Source organism: Gorilla gorilla, chromosome 11, assembly GCF_029281585.2.
Source record: "Gorilla gorilla gorilla isolate KB3781 chromosome 11, NHGRI_mGorGor1-v2.1_pri, whole genome shotgun sequence".
NCBI lineage: Eukaryota > Metazoa > Chordata > Mammalia > Primates > Hominidae > Gorilla > Gorilla gorilla.
Genome location: NC_073235.2, coordinates 30,859,126 through 30,877,734, shown reverse-complemented (window position 1 = coordinate 30,877,734; position 18,609 = coordinate 30,859,126). Strand labels below are relative to the sequence as shown.

At 42.4% G+C, this 18,609-nt stretch overlaps 1 long non-coding RNA gene across 2 annotated transcripts in view; it reads right to left on the bottom strand.

Annotated features, from left to right (window-relative positions):
* LOC109025896 (uncharacterized) overlaps positions 1–18,609 on the bottom strand; it is a 193,737-nt gene that overhangs the window by 130,493 nt on the left and 44,635 nt on the right. The window contains exon 3 of one of the 2 annotated variants that reach the window (XR_008677646.1): positions 17,655–17,883. This is a non-coding gene — a long non-coding RNA (uncharacterized lncRNA). Of the gene's footprint in view, positions 1–17,625; positions 17,884–18,609 lie in introns of those variants that run through there. The other variant, XR_002004853.4, reaches the window with a different exon arrangement.

Here is an 18,609-nt window from a genome sequence, read left to right as displayed (position 1 = left end):
ACATTATATAACTGACATTTATAAAATACTCCATAACAACAGCAGAATGCACATTCTTTTTAAGCTCACATGAAATACCCACCAAGCTGCACTTTATTCCAGGTCCTATACCCTACCTTAACACATTTAAAAGAAGAGAAAGCTTACAAACTGTGTTCTCAGATCACAATAGAATTAAACTAGAAATAAATAACTGAAAGATAGTCCAAAATTCTGCAAACATTTGGCAATTAAGTAACACACCTCTAATTCACATATGCCTCACAGGATTATCTATGGGCCTATCCCTCTTTCAGGATGGCACAGTCTTGATACTGTAGCTATAGAAGGGGTCTTAACATTGGGTAGACTTATTACTTCCACTTTATTCTTATTTTTTAAAAATTCCTTACGGTGTTTTAGTTTTTTTGTCTCTCAGTATAAATTTTAGAATAGTCTCACTCATATCTACAGAAAGAATCTTGGGTTTTCATAGAAATTATCTTTAACTAGTATATTGATTTGGGGATAATGACACCTTCACTATTTTAAGTCGTCCAATCCATGATCATATTATGCTTCTCCATTTATTTAGATCTTCATTGATATATTTCATCAACATTTTTCTATTTTTCAACATACAAGTCCTATACATGATTTGTTAAATTTATACTAAATTTTCTCATGTTTTTCAGTGATTTAAATGATATTTTATTTAAAATTCGTCTCCATGTTTCCATTACTAATATCTATGCTAAATTAATTTTATATGGTGATGTAGTAAACTGCAACTTTGCTGAAATTACTTATTAATTCAATGAGATTTTTGTACATTTCTTGGGATTTTATATGTAGACAATCATGGCAACTCAAGTAGAAATAATTTTATTTATTCCTTTGCAATCAAGTGGCCTTTTATTTTTATTCATTATTGCTTTATAGCACTGACTAGAACTTACAGCAGTAAGCTGATTGTTATGAGAGTTGACAACATCCTTGCCTTGTTCCTAACGTAAGGGGGAAAGCATTCAGTCTCTCACCATTAAGTACCGTGTTAGCTGCAGGTTATTTGTACATGCTGTTTATCAAGTTGAAAAAGTTTTCTTCTATTCCTATTTTCGGAGAGTTTTTATGATTGTTGAATTGTGTCAAATGATTTTCTGTATCAATTGCTATGATGATATAGTTTTTATTCTTTAGCATGTTAATATGATGAATTGCATTGACTGATTTTCAAATACTGTACCAGGTTTGCATCTCACACTCGGACACAGTGTATACTTCTTTTTATTAATTGATGAATTCTACAGTTTTAGAAGGATTTTTGCACCTGTATGCATGAGTGATTGTTTCTCCTTTATAGGTTAGTTGTCATTTTTCTCCGTCTAATTTAAAGATTTTTTCTTTGCTTTAGTTTTTAAAACTTTAAGTATGATTTACCTTGGTGTGGATTTCTTTAAGTCCATTAGAGTCACTTAGCCTCATTAATTTGTAGTTTATTTCTCTTTTTCCATATTTGGGAGGTTTTCATCCAGTATTTCTTCAAGTACGTTTTCGGACTCACCCTCTTTCTCCTCTTCTGTAATTCTTATGATAGGATTAGATGTTTGTGATAGTACCACAAATTCCTTAGGCTTTTAATTTTTACAATCTATTTTCTCTCTTCTAAGTAAGTAATCTCTACTTCTCTGTCTTCTAGTTCATGGATTCTTTTCTCTGCCCCTTCCATTCTGCTGTTGATACCATCCACTAAACTTTTTATTTTGGCTACTGTGTTTTTCAGTTCTAAAATATCCCTTTGGATTTTCTTTATAACTTTGGTTTCTGGGTGAGACTTCCTATTTTTTTTTTTTTGGCTGAAGATTTTTACTCTTGAATTTGTTTTCCAAATACTTATAATTTCTCTTTGGAGCACCCCTATCATGTTTGCTTTAAAATCTTAGATATTTTTAACATCTCTATTATCTTGGTGTTGATATGTTGATTGTCTCTTCTCAATTTTTTGAGATATTCCTGGCTCCCAATATGATAAGTGACCTGGACATTGTTGGTAAAACTCAGGAGTCTCTGGATCTTAGATAAGCCCCTGTGAGGAGGAAAGGGGCTAACTACCTCATTACCCCCAGGTGGGAGTGGAAGTCCAGGTTCCCCACCTGGTCTTTACAGCTACCTGAGTTCAGGAGGCTCATGTTTGCTGTTGGTTGGGTGTGGGGTGCTAGCTTGCCTCTAGGCCTGCCCTGGTATATCCTTGGCTGAGAGAGGTAGCAATGACCCAGTTCCCCACCTGGCGTCCACTGGCACCATAGAAGTAGGTGGCCTTGTTACCTATGTGTTGTTATGAAAGTCCTGAGTTTCCACTAGGCTTCCTCTGACACTATCCCACTAGGGCAGGGAAGCAGTGTCCTTGCTGCTGGTTGGGGACAGAAAACCAATCTCTCCCTGTGGTCTCTACTAACACCATGGCAGGAAGGGGAGTGGGCAGTAATGTCCCTACTTGGCCTTGTCTGACACACATAGTACCAGAAAGGGGCGTTGGCTGTCTTATTACAGACTGGCCAGGGTAGACATCTAGGCTGCAGTTGGCTTTTGCTAGCCTGAGCTTTTCTTTCATGTTTGACTTGCATGCAGTGGTTACTGTGTAAAATATTTCTGTCTTTCTTGAATGACCCCATTTCTGGTGCTTTGAGTAGAGAAAGCAAGAGGGTATTTTGTGTTTCTTTTGTTGTTGCTGTTGTATGTATGTGTGGTGTTTTTGTTTGTTTTTGGTTTTGGTTTTTTGCTTGTTTGTTTTTGCCCAGGCTGGAGTGCAATGGCATAATCTCGGCTCACTGCAACCTCCGCCTCCCGGGATTCAAGCGATTCTCCTGCCTCAGCCTCCGGAGTAGCTGGGACTACAGGCATGTGGCACCACGCCCGGTTAATTTTTTTGTATTTTTAGTAGAGATGGGGTTCGCCATGTTGGCCAGGCTGGTCTCAAATGACTGACCTCAGGTGATCCACCCACCTCGGCCTCCCAAAGTGCTGGGATTATGGGTGTGAGCTACCGTGCCTGGCCTTTGTGGTTTTTAAAATCTGCATCTGTTTGCTTTTCTGGGTTGCTGGCTTTTCAACTCCAAGTCAGGGATGTATAATGCAAAAGGAAGCCCAGGGAACTCATTGGTATTGTTCCTTGGGTCCCAAAGTCCCTTCTTGGTGTGCTTCATTCTCTTCACTACTCAGAATCTTCTTATGTTGGTTTTTTTATATAATCTCCAGTGATTTTAGTTATTCTTAGCAAGAAGAATAAGCAAAAATTTTCTTACTTTATCTTCCCAGAAGATGGTAGCTTGTTTTTATATGGAAAAAAGCCAACATTAAAAAGATTGTGAGATTTCCCAGGTTCCTAGGTAATTGCAGAAGTGAAAACAAAACTTTTTTTTCACTTGAAATCTCATATTCTTTCCAACACACTATACTAGTATTTTTATTCTGTATTTACACTGTAAATTATATATTTAGTTATTTATTTGAAATAAACTGTTGTACTATTTTCTCACCATTTCATGCATTTAATCTTTCCACATTAAAAAGAAAAAGATAGCCCAAAGTCCCATCATTAATTTGTCCATTAGCAGGTGAATATATAAGCAAATGTGGTATATTTATACACATGTATATTTGTTTCAGTGTATATTTGTATATAACATGTCGTGTATACCCATACAATAACACACTACTCAAAATGACAATTAACTATGGAGCTATGCAGCAGCATGGATAGATCTCAACAATGTTACGTTCAGTGAAAGAGTCCAGATTATAGAATGCTATTTACATGATGCTCCAGAGCTGGCAAAACTAAGCTATGATGAAAGAAATCAGATTCATGTTTGACTAACGTGGGGGGAATAGCTGGCAAAAGAGCATAAAATAATCTTCTAGGCTTATGAAAAGTCATATATCTTAATCAGGATGTGGATTAGACAGGGGCATCCATTTATCAAATTCATCAAATTATACACTTAAAATCTGCTGCTTTTTATTCTACGTAAACTGTATCACAATAAAGTCGATCTAGGGAAAAAGAAAGGTTGGCTTCACTCCATATTTTTCTTCTGTGCTTCCCAAGGCATGGTAGTAATACTTGACTGTAACATAATAGAGCAAGTGGAGTTGAAATAAAATGCAGTAGAATGAGGCAGTGTGCAGCGTTGTGGAGTGGAAGGAACAGGCTGGGACAGAAGTAGATTTTATTACTTGGCTGAGAAGTCTAGGAGGTAGTGTTGCTAAAGCATTGGAGTTCAGTATCTTCTGGAGACCACACAGTCCGTCCTGCTAATGCTCAGTGAGTGGATGAGGAGTAGGAGGAGGTCTCCTTCGTGTACTAGAGGACTCCATTCTCCCTGAGAGTGGCTCTGAGGGTTGGAGTGGACTGTGCCAATAAGAAAGTGAGGGTGAGGAGTGCTCACGTATCACCTCCCTATAGTCGGAAGTCGTGTGTCTGCCTCATGCTGGAAGCTTCACAGGACACAAATGAGACAGACACAAAGAATCCAGTGTGAGAAACGCAAGCTCCTATTTCTTCATGGCAGTGAAAGGTAAGCTTACACAATACCATGAATCGAGTTCTAGTACATCAGTGGCCTGTATGGGCTGAACGTCATTCAGTAGTGGAGACTCTCCATTGCAATGCCTGCTTCATAACCCTGGACTCTCTTACTGAGGCACATTTAAGAATGTCTGCGGGTAACACCTGTGCCAGGCCCATGAACACTTACAGGACAGAGTATGCAACCAAGGATGTTCAGGTCACACAGCCTGCAAACCTCAGATCAGGCAGTTGGGTATTAATTGCTGTATCCATTAATGCATGTGAGATTCTCCACTAACAAAGTAAAAGTGGGAGAGCAACTAGCATTTAAAAATAGAGTTGAAATGGTGGAGAAAGGCTGCCACAGCGAGAAGCTGCCAAGATTCGTCATTAACCGAGTGCAATTCCTAGTCAAAGCTGACTGTGCCAAGGAATTCTTGTCCTATGGCCCTAGCTCACTGTTCTGCTTAGCAGGATTTAGAAACAAACCCAAACAAAACAGAGACTTTCACAAGGCTGACCTCTTTAAGAAATAATTCTATTCCTGGAGCCATGGTTGACGGTGGTATTGCTGCATAATGATGCCATATGGCCACACTCCCAGTTTCAAATCACACCCTGAGGTTAGGAGAATGTCCTGATTATTCATGAGGCAATATCATATCAGAAGCACTAATTTGCAGTTTCATGCTTGTCCAACAGTCACGCCTTTGTTCTTGGACTCTCTGGGTGGGTGTGCGCGGCACAGACACACTCACATTCACCCACATGGCTGTAATGACATTACTCTTCCTTCAAGCACTGCAGCCATCCCTGGTTGCATTATCTATTCCACAAGTGTACACAGTCGGGTACACCTTTGGTACTAACTCACTCCTGCAACCCCAACTGCCCAAATCTCCTAGACAGGAGGCTGGGACTCAGAGCAAGCCTCCCAGTGAGCTGTGTGGGGGCCATCCTTGAGCCCCTGTCCTCTCTCTGCTCCCCCTCCATAAAGAATCCACCTCTCTCTCCATAAAGAATCCACCTCTCTCTCCATAAGGAATCCACCTCTTTCTGTGTCTCTGAGCATGGCCAAGATGGCTGGTCCTGCTCCTCGTCCTGCACAGGAACCCACCTCAGTGACAACATTTAAAAGCTACTATTTCCAGTGCTGATGACCATTTTTCCTTCAGCAAACCCCGGTCACAAGACCTTGGTCTTTCTGTTTGGGAAGTTCCACAGAGGTGCTCTTTTCTGCTGTCACTGATGGAAAGGGATGGTCGGGGTGGTCTCTGGCTCTCCGTCCAGGCATTCTTACAGAGGGCAGAGTGACCCCACCTGCCAGGCCCTTCAGCAAACCATCTGTACAAGGGGGAGCTCCGGCCTGGCTCTCAAAATCTGAGTGGGTAAGAGTGGAATAGAGGGAGGGTAGCAAGGGGACGCTCAGGCAGAAGGACAGGTTAGTCGCTGGAGCAAGTCGCAGAGGGGTTGTGTGCCAGGCTGGAATGAAAAGCAAACCCAAAAGAGAAACTCCAAAAAGAAACACAGACCTGGTGGAGAGCATAGGTCTGGCGGGCCCCTTCCATGAAGAGCTCGCTGCTCCAGAGACTGAAGGCTGCAGTGGTCAGGCCCCCTGTCAGTTCAGCACCACAGCTGCAGAGAGCCATTCGCTCAGGGCACCCCAGACAACCAGGACTCTGTTAGGCAGGAGCACAGAGGCCTGGCCACCCGGGCCCAACTCAGGACAGCCCCAAAGGCCATTCTAGCCTGAGGACCCCCAGAGCAGGCGACAGAGGCTGTCCTCGGTGCTGCCTCATAGCTCAACCTCATCCCTTTCCTTCATAGGCACTGACGCTGGGGACGCTTCTCAATAAACACCCGCCCCGCTAAAGCCCATCTCAGAGGTGGCTTCCCAGGGATCCCAACCTATCACATGAGCTTTAAGATTGGGGTGGCGCGGGGGTCATGGACAGCAGGAGAGGTTTCCAGGAAGAGAAGGGGGTTCTGAGAGCCCCATGACACTCAACTCAGGCTTACTTCGGTCTGAGCAGGAGGAAACGGGCAGTGGAGGAATCCCATGGAAGCTGTGGCACTAGCATTGTCGGACAGTACTCCTCAGGGGGCCCCACAGCAGCCCAGATCCCTGTGGGAGGGTGAAAGGAAGGAGCGACCCGTTGGCAGGTGGGGTCACTGCAGGGTGGCACTGATGGGGACACACTGAGCTCAGGGATAGGGTGGAGGTGGACTGGAGAGTCCACTGAGAGCAGCGTCAGAGGGGAAGGCACTGCAGCAGGGGCCCGACATAGGCAGGGGTACGTGGTAGGGGTGAGCAATGGTATAGGGTGCCCTCCGAGGCCGAGAGGGAGCACTGTGGAGGCTCGACCCCCACCCCCACAGCTGCGCAGAGTTGGGGAGATTCTGGCAAAGGCTGCTCTTCCAAAGGCCTGTGGGGAGGTCCTTGCAATGGCAGGTGGGATGGCTAGAGTGGTTCATGACATGCCCAGAGCCTGGCCTTTATCTCATGCAACAGGCACCTACTGCCTGTGCCAGCACAGTGCCTGTCCTGCATCAGCGTTTGCGGGGGTCAGAGGTGGGGACACCCCAGAGGGAGACTGCTGCAGCAGAGGTGGGGGCTGCACTAACCTGGAAGACCTTGTGGAGAAGACACATTGGCAGGTCAAGGCCTGGGCTCTGGAGCTGGAAGGGTGGGCTGAATCCGTGAGGCCCTTTGGGGCCCACTGGCTCACATTCCTAAGGAGGAAACATTTCCCCTGAGGGCAAGTGGGAGCTGCTCCCCAGGGTGGGGTGCGTGAGCTGGGAGAGCCACCAGGTGGAGGTGAAGGTGTGGGCCAGAGCCCCATAGTCAGCTGTTAGATTGTTTCTAAAACAAAAGTAAAGGGGGTCTGAATGAGGTTGAGTTTCTCTTTAGGGCAATAGGCACATACTTTGGCCAACTCAGACGCCTGATCTCCTCCATTTTCTTGGCTTGTTTTCTGAAGAAATAAGTCTCACAGCACCGTGGAGGGTGTGTGTGTTTGTGTGTGTGTGTGTGTGTGTGTGCAACTTTTGGGGTGCGGGCTATTTTCTCCAGTCTCCAGTGGGAGGTCACCTCATAGCCCCGCTCATTTCCTCCAGCCATGGGACAGCATGTGGTGGTTAGTGACCTGCATTTGATAACTCAGCATGGGTGAATGGAATTGAGATGTACAACAAATCATAAATGTGAATACTTCTACATTATACAGAATATGTTCGTGTCAAAATATTTATTCATAAACAGATAATAGGATGAATGTGTCTCTATAACTTAAAATCAAACATATAATTAAATTGATTATATGATTTTGAATCCACAAGAATAGTCATTTAAAGACAGATGATTTTGAATGAAGAACATAAATAATAAAATTGATAAAGTAATTGTGGTGGAATTTGAGTCAATCATGCCGTCAGTTCTTTCCCATTTTCTGTTCGGAGGTACACAACCCCTCGATTATTCTCACGGATGTAAAAATTGGCTTCACTTAAAGTGTCTAATAATACTTAATGGTAATTGGTTGGACATGCTCTGCCTGACCCAGATGTAGTTAGCTCTAGGGTCTTGCCAGCTGGGACTGGGAAGCCAAGACTTTAGGGACCACACTGCTCTGTTTGCCTCCTATATGATATCTTGTGAAATATGACATTAACAATGATTTCCAATAAATGGGACATGATGCATTCAGTCCAATCAAAGTTTTGCTGCAGCTTTAAGAAAGAAACAAATAGGAGTCTAGTTGAGCAAAAGCAGCCTCAGAAAGAAGTGACCAGACCAGCAACAGCGTACCATGGATGCGCCAGGTCTTTTTGGCCAATTCTCAGGGCCCTGAAAAGGAGGCATGAAGGCCGACATTTAATAGAGCCTTAAGAAACATTTGTGAGTGAATGAATAAATTATATGAGTGATTGCATTTTATTCATCCATGTCCCTGCGTTGGACATTTAGGCTTTGTAGATGGGTGTTATAAATGATGGTGAAACGCACATCACATGCTCACCTCCTTTATGCCTTCATGTGCTAGAGTTTCTCTAGCATCCATTCCTAATTATTTTCCAGAGCTGTGTTCCAGTATTCCTCTGCACTAATAGTGTGACATGGTTTTATTTTCCTTGAACTTTTGCCAGTTGAGATTGAACATTAGGTAGGCAGAGACCAAGTCTACTTAACTCCTTTTAAAGTCACCATCTGCAGGGTGTCAGACCTGCTATCTGTCTTCCAAATACCCATTCCCTCCTCCTTTTACTACGGAACGCAGATGTTTCAGAGTCCTTAGTAGTATCCTTAGCATTAAACTCCCAACTTCCCTAACAGTAGAGTTGATAATGGGTTAAAGTTCAAGCACATAAAGTGTTGGTAGAAATCCCTCAGAAGGACACACTTTTCATGAGTGGAAAGGCCCAGCCTTGTTGAGAAGGAGTTTCTCTGCCCATTTGCACCTCTAGAACCTGTCTAGGAGGGGATGTGAGACCATGAGGCGTAGCATCTACCTTGTGGCATGAAGTGACGTGCATAAGGATTAAACCTCATCAACTGTAGTAGATTCCAGAGGGCTCTGCCAAGACCTGACCCCCATATATTGAGAGTGGTAGCTGAAGACACAACTGTGTTGCTTCTTAAGGTTGCCCTTGGCCTAAAGGAGGCGCCACAGCCCAGGCAATGATGGGCTGATGTGGAATATGGAGGGCCTGCATTTGGGATGACTCTGAGGGGCATCCCAGCTCCAGAGACTCCTTAAGATTGACTGAGGCATGAGTTGTTACTGCTTTGCTGTTCAGCATCTCCCACTGCCCGGACCTGCCTTCCTCATGTCCCTAACTGGTATGTCTCCTGAAAGCTCTCCCCAGTAAACCCTCTTAAGGAAATGCCTGGTCTCACATCTGTTTCCAATGAACCCAATCTGAAACACTCAGAAGGGATAACAGGGCACATGTGTTGAAAAGGCCCGATGTCATTGCTCAGCTATCACACCTGCCCTGTTTTCCCAGACGTTTTGTAATATGTGACAAATAACACCTTTTCTATTTAAGCTACTGTCATTTGAATTTCTGTTACTTATCTAGACACAGTTCTAACTGATTTATGGAGCCCCATATGCTTGGCAAGGGGCCAAGGTCCTGACAAACACAGGGGTGTTAGGAGTTTTAATGTTTTCCATGATATTACAAGGTTATGTACATAAAACGGAGGTGAATATGGTTCGATGGTCCTCAGCTTCCTCTCCTCCCACGCCTCCAACCCCATTTTTGTCTCATGCTCTAGCAATTTGGAAGTGCCTATGGAACACCACACTGTGTTTTCTTCCTCTTTGGCACACATGCTATTCTCATCTGAGAAGTTTCCCGTGCACTTAGAAAACACGTCATCCTTCTCAACCCAGTTCTGGCTGACTGCTCTCCTTCTGTGGGAGATACGGCTCTCTGCTGGCACCATGCCCATTATCCCCTCTACCTTGAGACTATAGTCCTGAACTATATCAACTTAGCTAAATTGGAACTACTGTTCCCTGAATTCCCTCTTGTATGGTTTTGGGTAAGGGTTGACCAGAAAAGAAAGGAGTTTGTATAAGATTTTGGAGGCAGAGGTGAACCAGCAGGCTCTGCATATGCTCTGAAGTACCATGTAGGGCACCAGACACTGCTGGGCTGGGGACTATTGTCTCTGCCCTGCTGGCTCGCCTTGCTGCGTCCTGGCTCCTGCAGTTCTAACAGACTGCCTCTTTCAGCTGCTCCAAGTTCTGGGTAGCGCATACATCACTTCTTTGCAAATGGCATCAGCTTTTCCTACAGGTCATCCATGCCATTAAGGGTGAAGACTGTGAGAGACAGATGTGGGGTCCAGTTTATCCTCACAGATTCCAGTGTGTCTTTATGGGATCCAGTCATGCGAATAGCTTCCAGTTTGTCCTTGCAATCCCTCATGTCACTTCCAGTCTTCCTCCTGACTAATGGCCAGGCTGACTTAAGCCTCAGAACCAATACGAGGCATAAAGACAAAGGCTTACATAGACTGCTTAACCATCTCCAAAAATTACAAATGGTCCAAACCTGTTCATTACTCCCTTATTCCATATAACTCATAGTGGTTCTGATCCTGTGGTTGAAGACCAGCTGATACACTTAGTAATAAATACCTGATGTATTCAGAGTGTCAAAGTGCTCAAATAAAATACTACATTTCCCACATACCATTGCAGTAAGACAGGCCAATGAGATGTAAGGGACATCAGTGGGTGGAGCTTCTAGGAAATGGCCAGGGTCTTCCTTTTGCTCCTTTACCTTCCCTTTCCTTCTCTCTGGAACTTAGACAAAAGGCTTGAGCTCCAGCAGCCATTATGTGACCTTGAGGAAGGAGGATGCACACCAACATGGTAAAGCAGAAGGAATGAAGGTGGCTTCCTAGAGCCTGCACCAAAGCCCTGGACAGCCAACTCTGTTTATGTGGGGGAAGAAAGCCACAATTTAATAAAACACTTTAGTTAGGAATCTGTAATTAGTCACCCCATGCTGTTTTTATTGATCCTGCAAAAATTGTTTGCCTTTCTGTGAAATCATTTGTACTGTCAAGCTCTTCGCTTGTGTGCCCATCCATTTGGCTAAGGAGTCAACCATGAGCACAGTGGGAATTGCACACTTCATCTGAATCCTCCACACCTGGCATTGCATCTGGCACATAATAGGAATGCAGGCAATATTTGTTGACTATAATTGAACTCAAGATTGACGTGGTTATTAATTCCCCGTGAAGAAACTGAAGTCCTCCACTGAAAGAGGAATTGCTTTGCAAATCCCACACTGATGGAGCACACCATTATTTCTGTTCTTCCCCGTCCATCTTCCCTGTAACTGTCTCTTCTTGAAGAAAGTAAAAATAATTCTATTTTGGGTTTATTACAGGCTTTCCCCTTAGCCCCGTCGCTACTCACTCCATAGTGACTTTTTGGGGTTTTTCAAAATGTTACAGCTGAAGATCATGGATACTCAAGTGGGCTGCAAACTCTTAGGAAGAATGGGGTCTGTGAGCAGCATAGTAGTAGCCAGAATTTGACCTTTACCGTCTGCAGAACCGAAGCCTCCAGTGCCCTGGCTGAGTAGCTAGGGCAGTGTCAGGGCAATGCTCCCTCCTCCCTCTGCCCCACTACCTGATGTGGACGTGTCCCTCGAAAGGCCTGGGGACTACACCCAAGCAAAATTCCCTGGAAGCACTGAATAAGGAGATAAAGCCCCACAAATATTCTTTAAAATAAATCTCCCACTCTCTCTGCACACACACACACGGATGCACACACATACATATGCACACTTTTTTTGAGAAAGATATCGCATTTTATTTTATATATATATATATATATATATATATATATATATATATATATAGTACATGTGCACAACATGCTGGTTTGTTACATATGTATACATGTGCCATGTTGGTGTGCTGCACCCATTAACTCGTCATTTACATTAGGTATATCTCCTAATGCTATCCCTCCCCCCTCCCTCCACCCCACAACAGGCCCTGGTGTGTGATGTTCCCCTTCCTGTGTCCAGGTGTTCTCATTGTTCAATTCCCACCTATGAGTGAGAACATGCAGTGTTTTGTTTTTTGTCCTTGCGATAGTTTGCTGAGAATGATGGTCTCCAGCTTCATCCATGTCCCCTCAAAGGACATGAACTCATCCTTTTTTATGGCTGCATAGTATTCCATGGTGTATATGTGGCACATTTTCTTAATCCAGTCTATCATTGTTGATTTGGGGTGGAGACTTCTGTAGATGTCTATTAGGTTCGCTTGGTGCAGAGCTGAGTTCAATTCCTGGATATCCTTGTTAACTTCTGTCTCGTTGATCTGTCTAATGTTGACAGTGGGGTGTTAAAGTCTCCCATTATTATTGTGTGGGAGTCTAAATCTCTTTGTAGGTCTCTAAGGACTTGCTTTATGAATCTTGGTGTTCCTGTATTGGGTGCATATATATTTAGGATAGTCAGCTCTTCTTGTTGAATTGTTCCCTTTACCATTATGTAATGGCCTTCTTTGTCTATTTTGATCTTTGTTGGTTTAAAGTCTGTTTTGTCAGAGACTAGGATTGCAACCCCTGCCCTTTTTGTTTTCCATTTGCTTGGTAGATCTTCCTCCATCCCTTTATTTTGAGCCTATGTGTGTCTCTGCATGTGAGATGGGTTTCCTGAATACAGCACACTGATGGGTCTTTTTATAAACATTTTGAAATTGAAGTGCAGTATCTACAAAAATTGCACAAGTCATAAGTCCTCAATGACTTATGACAAAGAGAATACGCCCATATAAGAAATACAGAAAGCATAAAATCACCACACTTCAGAGGCCCCCTACAGGCTCCCTGCTATGCCCTGCATCCTCCCTGAGGTAAACACTGTCCCAACTTCAAACAGCACATATTAGTTTTCCTAATCTTAAAGCTTGTATAAATGGAATAAGTCATTATTTATTCTTTTGTGTCTGTCTGCTTTCAGAAAATGTTGTTTATGAAATTCACGCATATTTTAGAGTATAGTTTTATTTTGTTCATTTTCATTGGTGAATAGTATTCCATTGTATAAAAATACCATACTTTATTCATCCATCTTATCAGGATTGCTTCCTCTTTGGGGTCTCTTCCACATAATATCTTTAAGAACATGTCTGAACATATTTTTCAGGACATGTAAGTACCCATGTCTGTTGGGTGAATTTCTGTGCCATATGGTGTGCATATGCTTAGCTCTAGTGCACAGTGCCAAACAGTTTTCCAAAGTGACTCTGTCAATTTGCATTCTAACCAGCAGTGAATGAATTCTCCACTTTGTAACTATGCCAACAGTTGGTATTTTAACTCCAGTCATTCTGGTAGATGTGTAGTGATACCTCATTGTAATTTTATTATATTTTCCTTATAACTAAAAGGTTGGAAAACTGCCCAGTATGTGTGGAAGTATTAGAGAACAATTAATTAATTAATCACTAAAGGACACAATGAATGAATGGAAAGAAAAGCATGGCTTCAATTAAAACTGCATTCGCTGCATTGTGGAAGTAGAGGTTTGCTAATCACTGAGCGCCATGCTCCCACTGGCATGGACTGTTAACAGGGCTCAGTTCTGTCTGAACTCCCCTCCCATTATTCAGAGTCTCAGCAGTCCCAGGGCTCAGAATGCTAACAACCAGTCCTCCTTCCTGGTGCGGGTTCCAGGCCGCCGGGTCTCCAGACTGTTCGCCAACATTGTAGGGTTTCAGCTATGTCCTTTGTAGGCACCTTCTTGTTTAGCTGAAGATGAAGTAGGACAGAAGGACTAACCCTCTTCCCCCACCTTTCCGAAAAATGCCTAAATTTGGGTCCCAAGGATTGTAACTTCAGTGAACATCCTACTGGAGACAGCCAAGAGCAAAGAATGGCTGGGACAACCTTAAGTTAGCCAGGGTTTGTGGGAAGCATTAGTGTCAACTGGGGAACTCAGTGACTGACTATAAGTTTCAAAGGTCAGAGATGGTGTGACCAGTATTGAAGTCAGGCATTGCAGGGCTATTAGCACTAATGGAACCAGAGACTATATGATGATCTGGGTACAGTGTGACCAAGCTGGGGAGAGGGCAAGAGCCTCTTGCACTGCCGCCCTCAGCAGAGTTGTGCATTGGTGAAGCTCAGTGGCTCCCACTCATGGTCCCACCTGTGGCATCTTACCTTGATCCTCATCATTATGTCCAACATCAAACAGCCTCCATTATGCTTGACAAGACTGATACTGAGTCCCATGACTTCCTTTGAAAGAGGAAAACTAACAATTTCCTCAGACCATAATGAGAAATATCAGGGCAGTAAAAGCCACAATTGATCACAGGTCACATATACAGGGACACTGGTACTAACTCACCCCTAAAATGTCACATTGCTTCATTCTTGATCTAACTTGGCCTTGCTGTAATTGGCTTGCTGGTAACATTTAATTAATTGATCTAGGTTGTACCTAAGTGAAAGGAAAAGACTTATAGAGTCAAATGTGTAATCCTTATCCTTGAATACAGGATCTTTTATTACTTTTCTCCTGTTGCCGTTCGTGGAAATCCCGTGAACTCCATCACTAACCACATCTTGCTTAGAATCGTCCCTCCACCAACGACTAGATTTATCACCTTGCATAATTTAAACTGTATGCTAATTTCTTTATCAGTTGATGGCTATTATAATATCTCTGTTCTAATACTGAGGAATTAAACGAGATGTTGAAGCTACCATAAAATTAGTGTTCAAAAAATAATATTCCTTTCTTCTCCTTTCCAAAGCTTGGGGCCTTACTCTCAATCCTTGTTTTAGATTGAACCACTCCCAATGATACAAATTCCTTTTTTCCAAGTGAAAGAACTCACTCAGGGTGAGGACCTTCACTCAGGAGGAAGTCCACCCAACACAGCAGGTACTGTCAACACTTTTGATATGGGTTTCAACCTCACAGGGAAACCTCACAGGGTAACAGATCCAAAGTCTTCACCACTGAAAGGGATGATGGTCCAAGGACACTTACAGAGAACTTCTGAAGCCCCATCTGTTTATGCCAGGTGAGCCCTGCCATGCATATTTTTATTCTGTCACAAAACTTCCAGTCAGTGGTAAAATTTAAACATACAAAGTAAATCCAATATCAGAGAAAAAACAATCCCTTAGTCTTGTTGCCTCATCCCTGGACAATTGTTGCTGCTTTGATATGCGGCCCTGCCTTCAGGCTTCCTTCCGTTCTGCTCCCATGTCTCTACCACACTAATCTTCCTTCAATCTTCCTCCCACAGTTCTGCTTCTTGCCTACAAGCTTTCGATGGCTCACAGGACCTGAGGATAAGTGTTCTAATCCTTCACCTGCCGTGTGAGGACTCTTTATGTGTCAATGTAGCTTTCCAACGTCACACCCATCCTCTGTTTTATTCAAGTATTCCGTTCTTAAAGGAATGAAAACTCTGACCTGTGACTACACATTTAATGTCCTGTTTCATTTTCTTTGCTACTGTGAAAATGTGGCAGACCCTGAAATTTTGACACTCCCCTGACAGTGCTCCTCATCTGATGTTAGCCTTTCTAAATGTCAGTCCTACCTAGGTGCCTTCTTATAATAGTAGCTGGATAAATGGGTTCTCGGATTAGAATGATCACTGAGAATGATTGAACTTAATAAAAAGGCAACGATTGTATAGCCAACTTAGTAGTTACATGTAGCAAACTGCACGCCAGACATTTGGGTATAAATGGAGACTTGGACTTCCTTCCACTCGGTATCTACTGGTACTCACTGATAACCTGATCACTGTGGGTGTGATGTCTTTACTGATACCTGGACCCTTTTCTCCAGGCATTTTTCCCATTCTGTTGATCCTGTTCTGTGAGTCCTTGTTAACAACAAATCTTTATCTTGGCATTCCATTTGGTTAAAATTTATATTTTATATTTATATTTTAACAGATACTATATTTTAATAACTTTTATTATGAATAGTTGCATTAAAATAAATCAGATTGGGTTTGGTAGACCTGAACCTTGTCATTCCTGTTCTTCCATGATTTCATCTAGTAATGTATATAAAAAGCATATGCTCAGGAGTTCAAGACCAGCCTGGCCAAGATGGTAAAATCCTGTCTCTACTAAAAATACAAAAAAAAAAAAAAATAGCCAGGCGTGGTGGCGGGTGCCTGTAATCCCAGCTACTCAGAAGGCTGAGGCAGAAATTGCTTGAACTTAAAAACTCTAGAAGAAAACCTAGGCAATACCATTTAGGACATAGGCATGGGCAAGGACTTCATGTCTAAAACACCAAAAGCAATGGCAACAAAAGCCAAAATTGACAAATGGGATCTAATTAAACTAAAGAGCTTCTGCACAGCAAAAGAAACTACCATCAGAGTGAACAGGCAACCTACAACATGGGAGAAAATTTTCACAACCTACTCATCTGACAAAGGGCTAATATCCAGAATCTACAATGAACTCAAACAAATTTACAAGAAAAAAACAACCCCATCAAAAAGTGGGCGAAGGATATGAACAGACACTTCTCAAAAGAAGACATTTATGCAGCCAAAAAACACATGAAAAAAATGCTCATCATCACTGGCCGTCAGAGAAATGCAAATCAAAACCACAATGAGATACCACCTCACACCAGTTAGAATGGCGATCTTAAAAAAGTCAGGAAACAACAGGTGCTGGAGAGGATGTGGAGAAATAGGAACACTTTTACACTGTTGGCGGGACTGTAAACTAGTTCAACCATTGTGGAAGTCAGTGTGGTGATTCCTCAGGGATCTAGAACTAGAAATACCATTTGACCCAGCCATCCCATTACTGGGTATATACCCAAAGGATTATAAATCATGCTGCTATAAAGACACATGCACACGTATGTTTATTGCGGCACTATTCACAATAGCAGAGACTTGGAACCAACCCAAATGTCCAACAATGATAGACTGGATTAAGAAAATGTGGCACATATACACCATGGAATACTATGCAGCCATAAAAAATGAAGAGTTCATGTCCTTTGTAGGGACATGGATGAAACTGGAAACCATCATTCTCAGCAAACTATCGCAAGGACAAAAAACCATACACCACATGTTCTCACTCATAGGTGGGAATTGAACAATGAGAACACATGGACACAGGAAGGGGAACATCACACTTTGGGGACTGTTGTGGGGTGGGGGGAGGGGGGAGGGATAGCATTAGGAGATATACCTAATGCTAAATGACGAGTTAATGGGTGCAGCACACCAACATGGCACGTGTATACATATGTAACATACCTGCATGTTGTGCACATGAACCCTAAAACTTAAAGTATAATAATAATAAAATTAAAAAAAAAAAAGAAATTGCTTGAACTTGGGAGGCGGAGGTTGCAGCGAGCTGAGATTGTGCCACTGTACTCCAGCCTGACCAACAGAGCGAGACTCTGCCTCCAAAAAAAAAAAAAATCTATATCTATATCTATATATATGTATATATATATGTAGCAAACACAGTTTTCCAATGTAGAACACGATTAAAACTGAAACCACCGGCAGCAACCCGTGTCCCTTTATTCTCACCCTTTCCAGGCCACAGCTCATTTCTCTTTTTGGGAACGGCTTGCAGAAGGCTTGCTGATAAAATAAGTTGTACCTGAATGGATGTCTTGCAGTCTCTGTGGTAGTTGGAGAAGTATTCAAAGCTGCTGCCCTAGCCAGTCTCTTAGATGCACCAGCTAGCTGTGTCAGTGTTCAGCAGTCCTCAAGGTGCATAAACCTTCAGGTCAGTAGCATCTGTGGTTGAGTGCATCTGAAAAGTAATGATAAAAATAAATAGACACTGAAGAGCCTTTCCATTGAGGCTCTAAGAGTGGTCTCAATGCTTTTACTTCTTTTTTTCATCCTGTAAATATACTTATTAATAATATTGTTTGGTAATATTTTCAAAAAATTTTAATAAACACTTTTAGCAGCAGTGAGCTCAAAACGTTAAATGTTTGATGACAAAGTCAGCACATAAATTAGTGTTTCAAGAATGTTAACAAGCATGCACAAAATGCCGACATAATAATCATTAGAGCCAAAGTGTTATTAATGACCATTTAGAAACCAGAAGACATGTCTGCAGAAGATGTGTCAATATCTATTTCAAAAGTTAGTGGTTATTTTAAGAAGACTGCACCCAAAGATAATGTCTTTTTAAAAGTATCTGCAGAAGGAACATTTGCATTTCACTCGAGAAAGCACAGTTTTTCATTTAGACTGATTAACTTGTTTTTCAAAATAATCTAATTTTTTAATTCCAGTATTTTTGCACACATGCTAGAAGTAAAGTGATAGCTAAAAATGAATCGGTTTCATTATGAGAAAATCTCTTCTATCAGTTAAATGATGCGAAAAACTGAAAGAATATCTTACCAACAGACCTCTATCAAAAAAATAAAAAAAAAAGATTTTTTTAAATCACAAGTATATGACCCCACAGGGAAACATATAATTGCAGGAAAAAAGCCATTGAAAGAAGTATATATGTAAG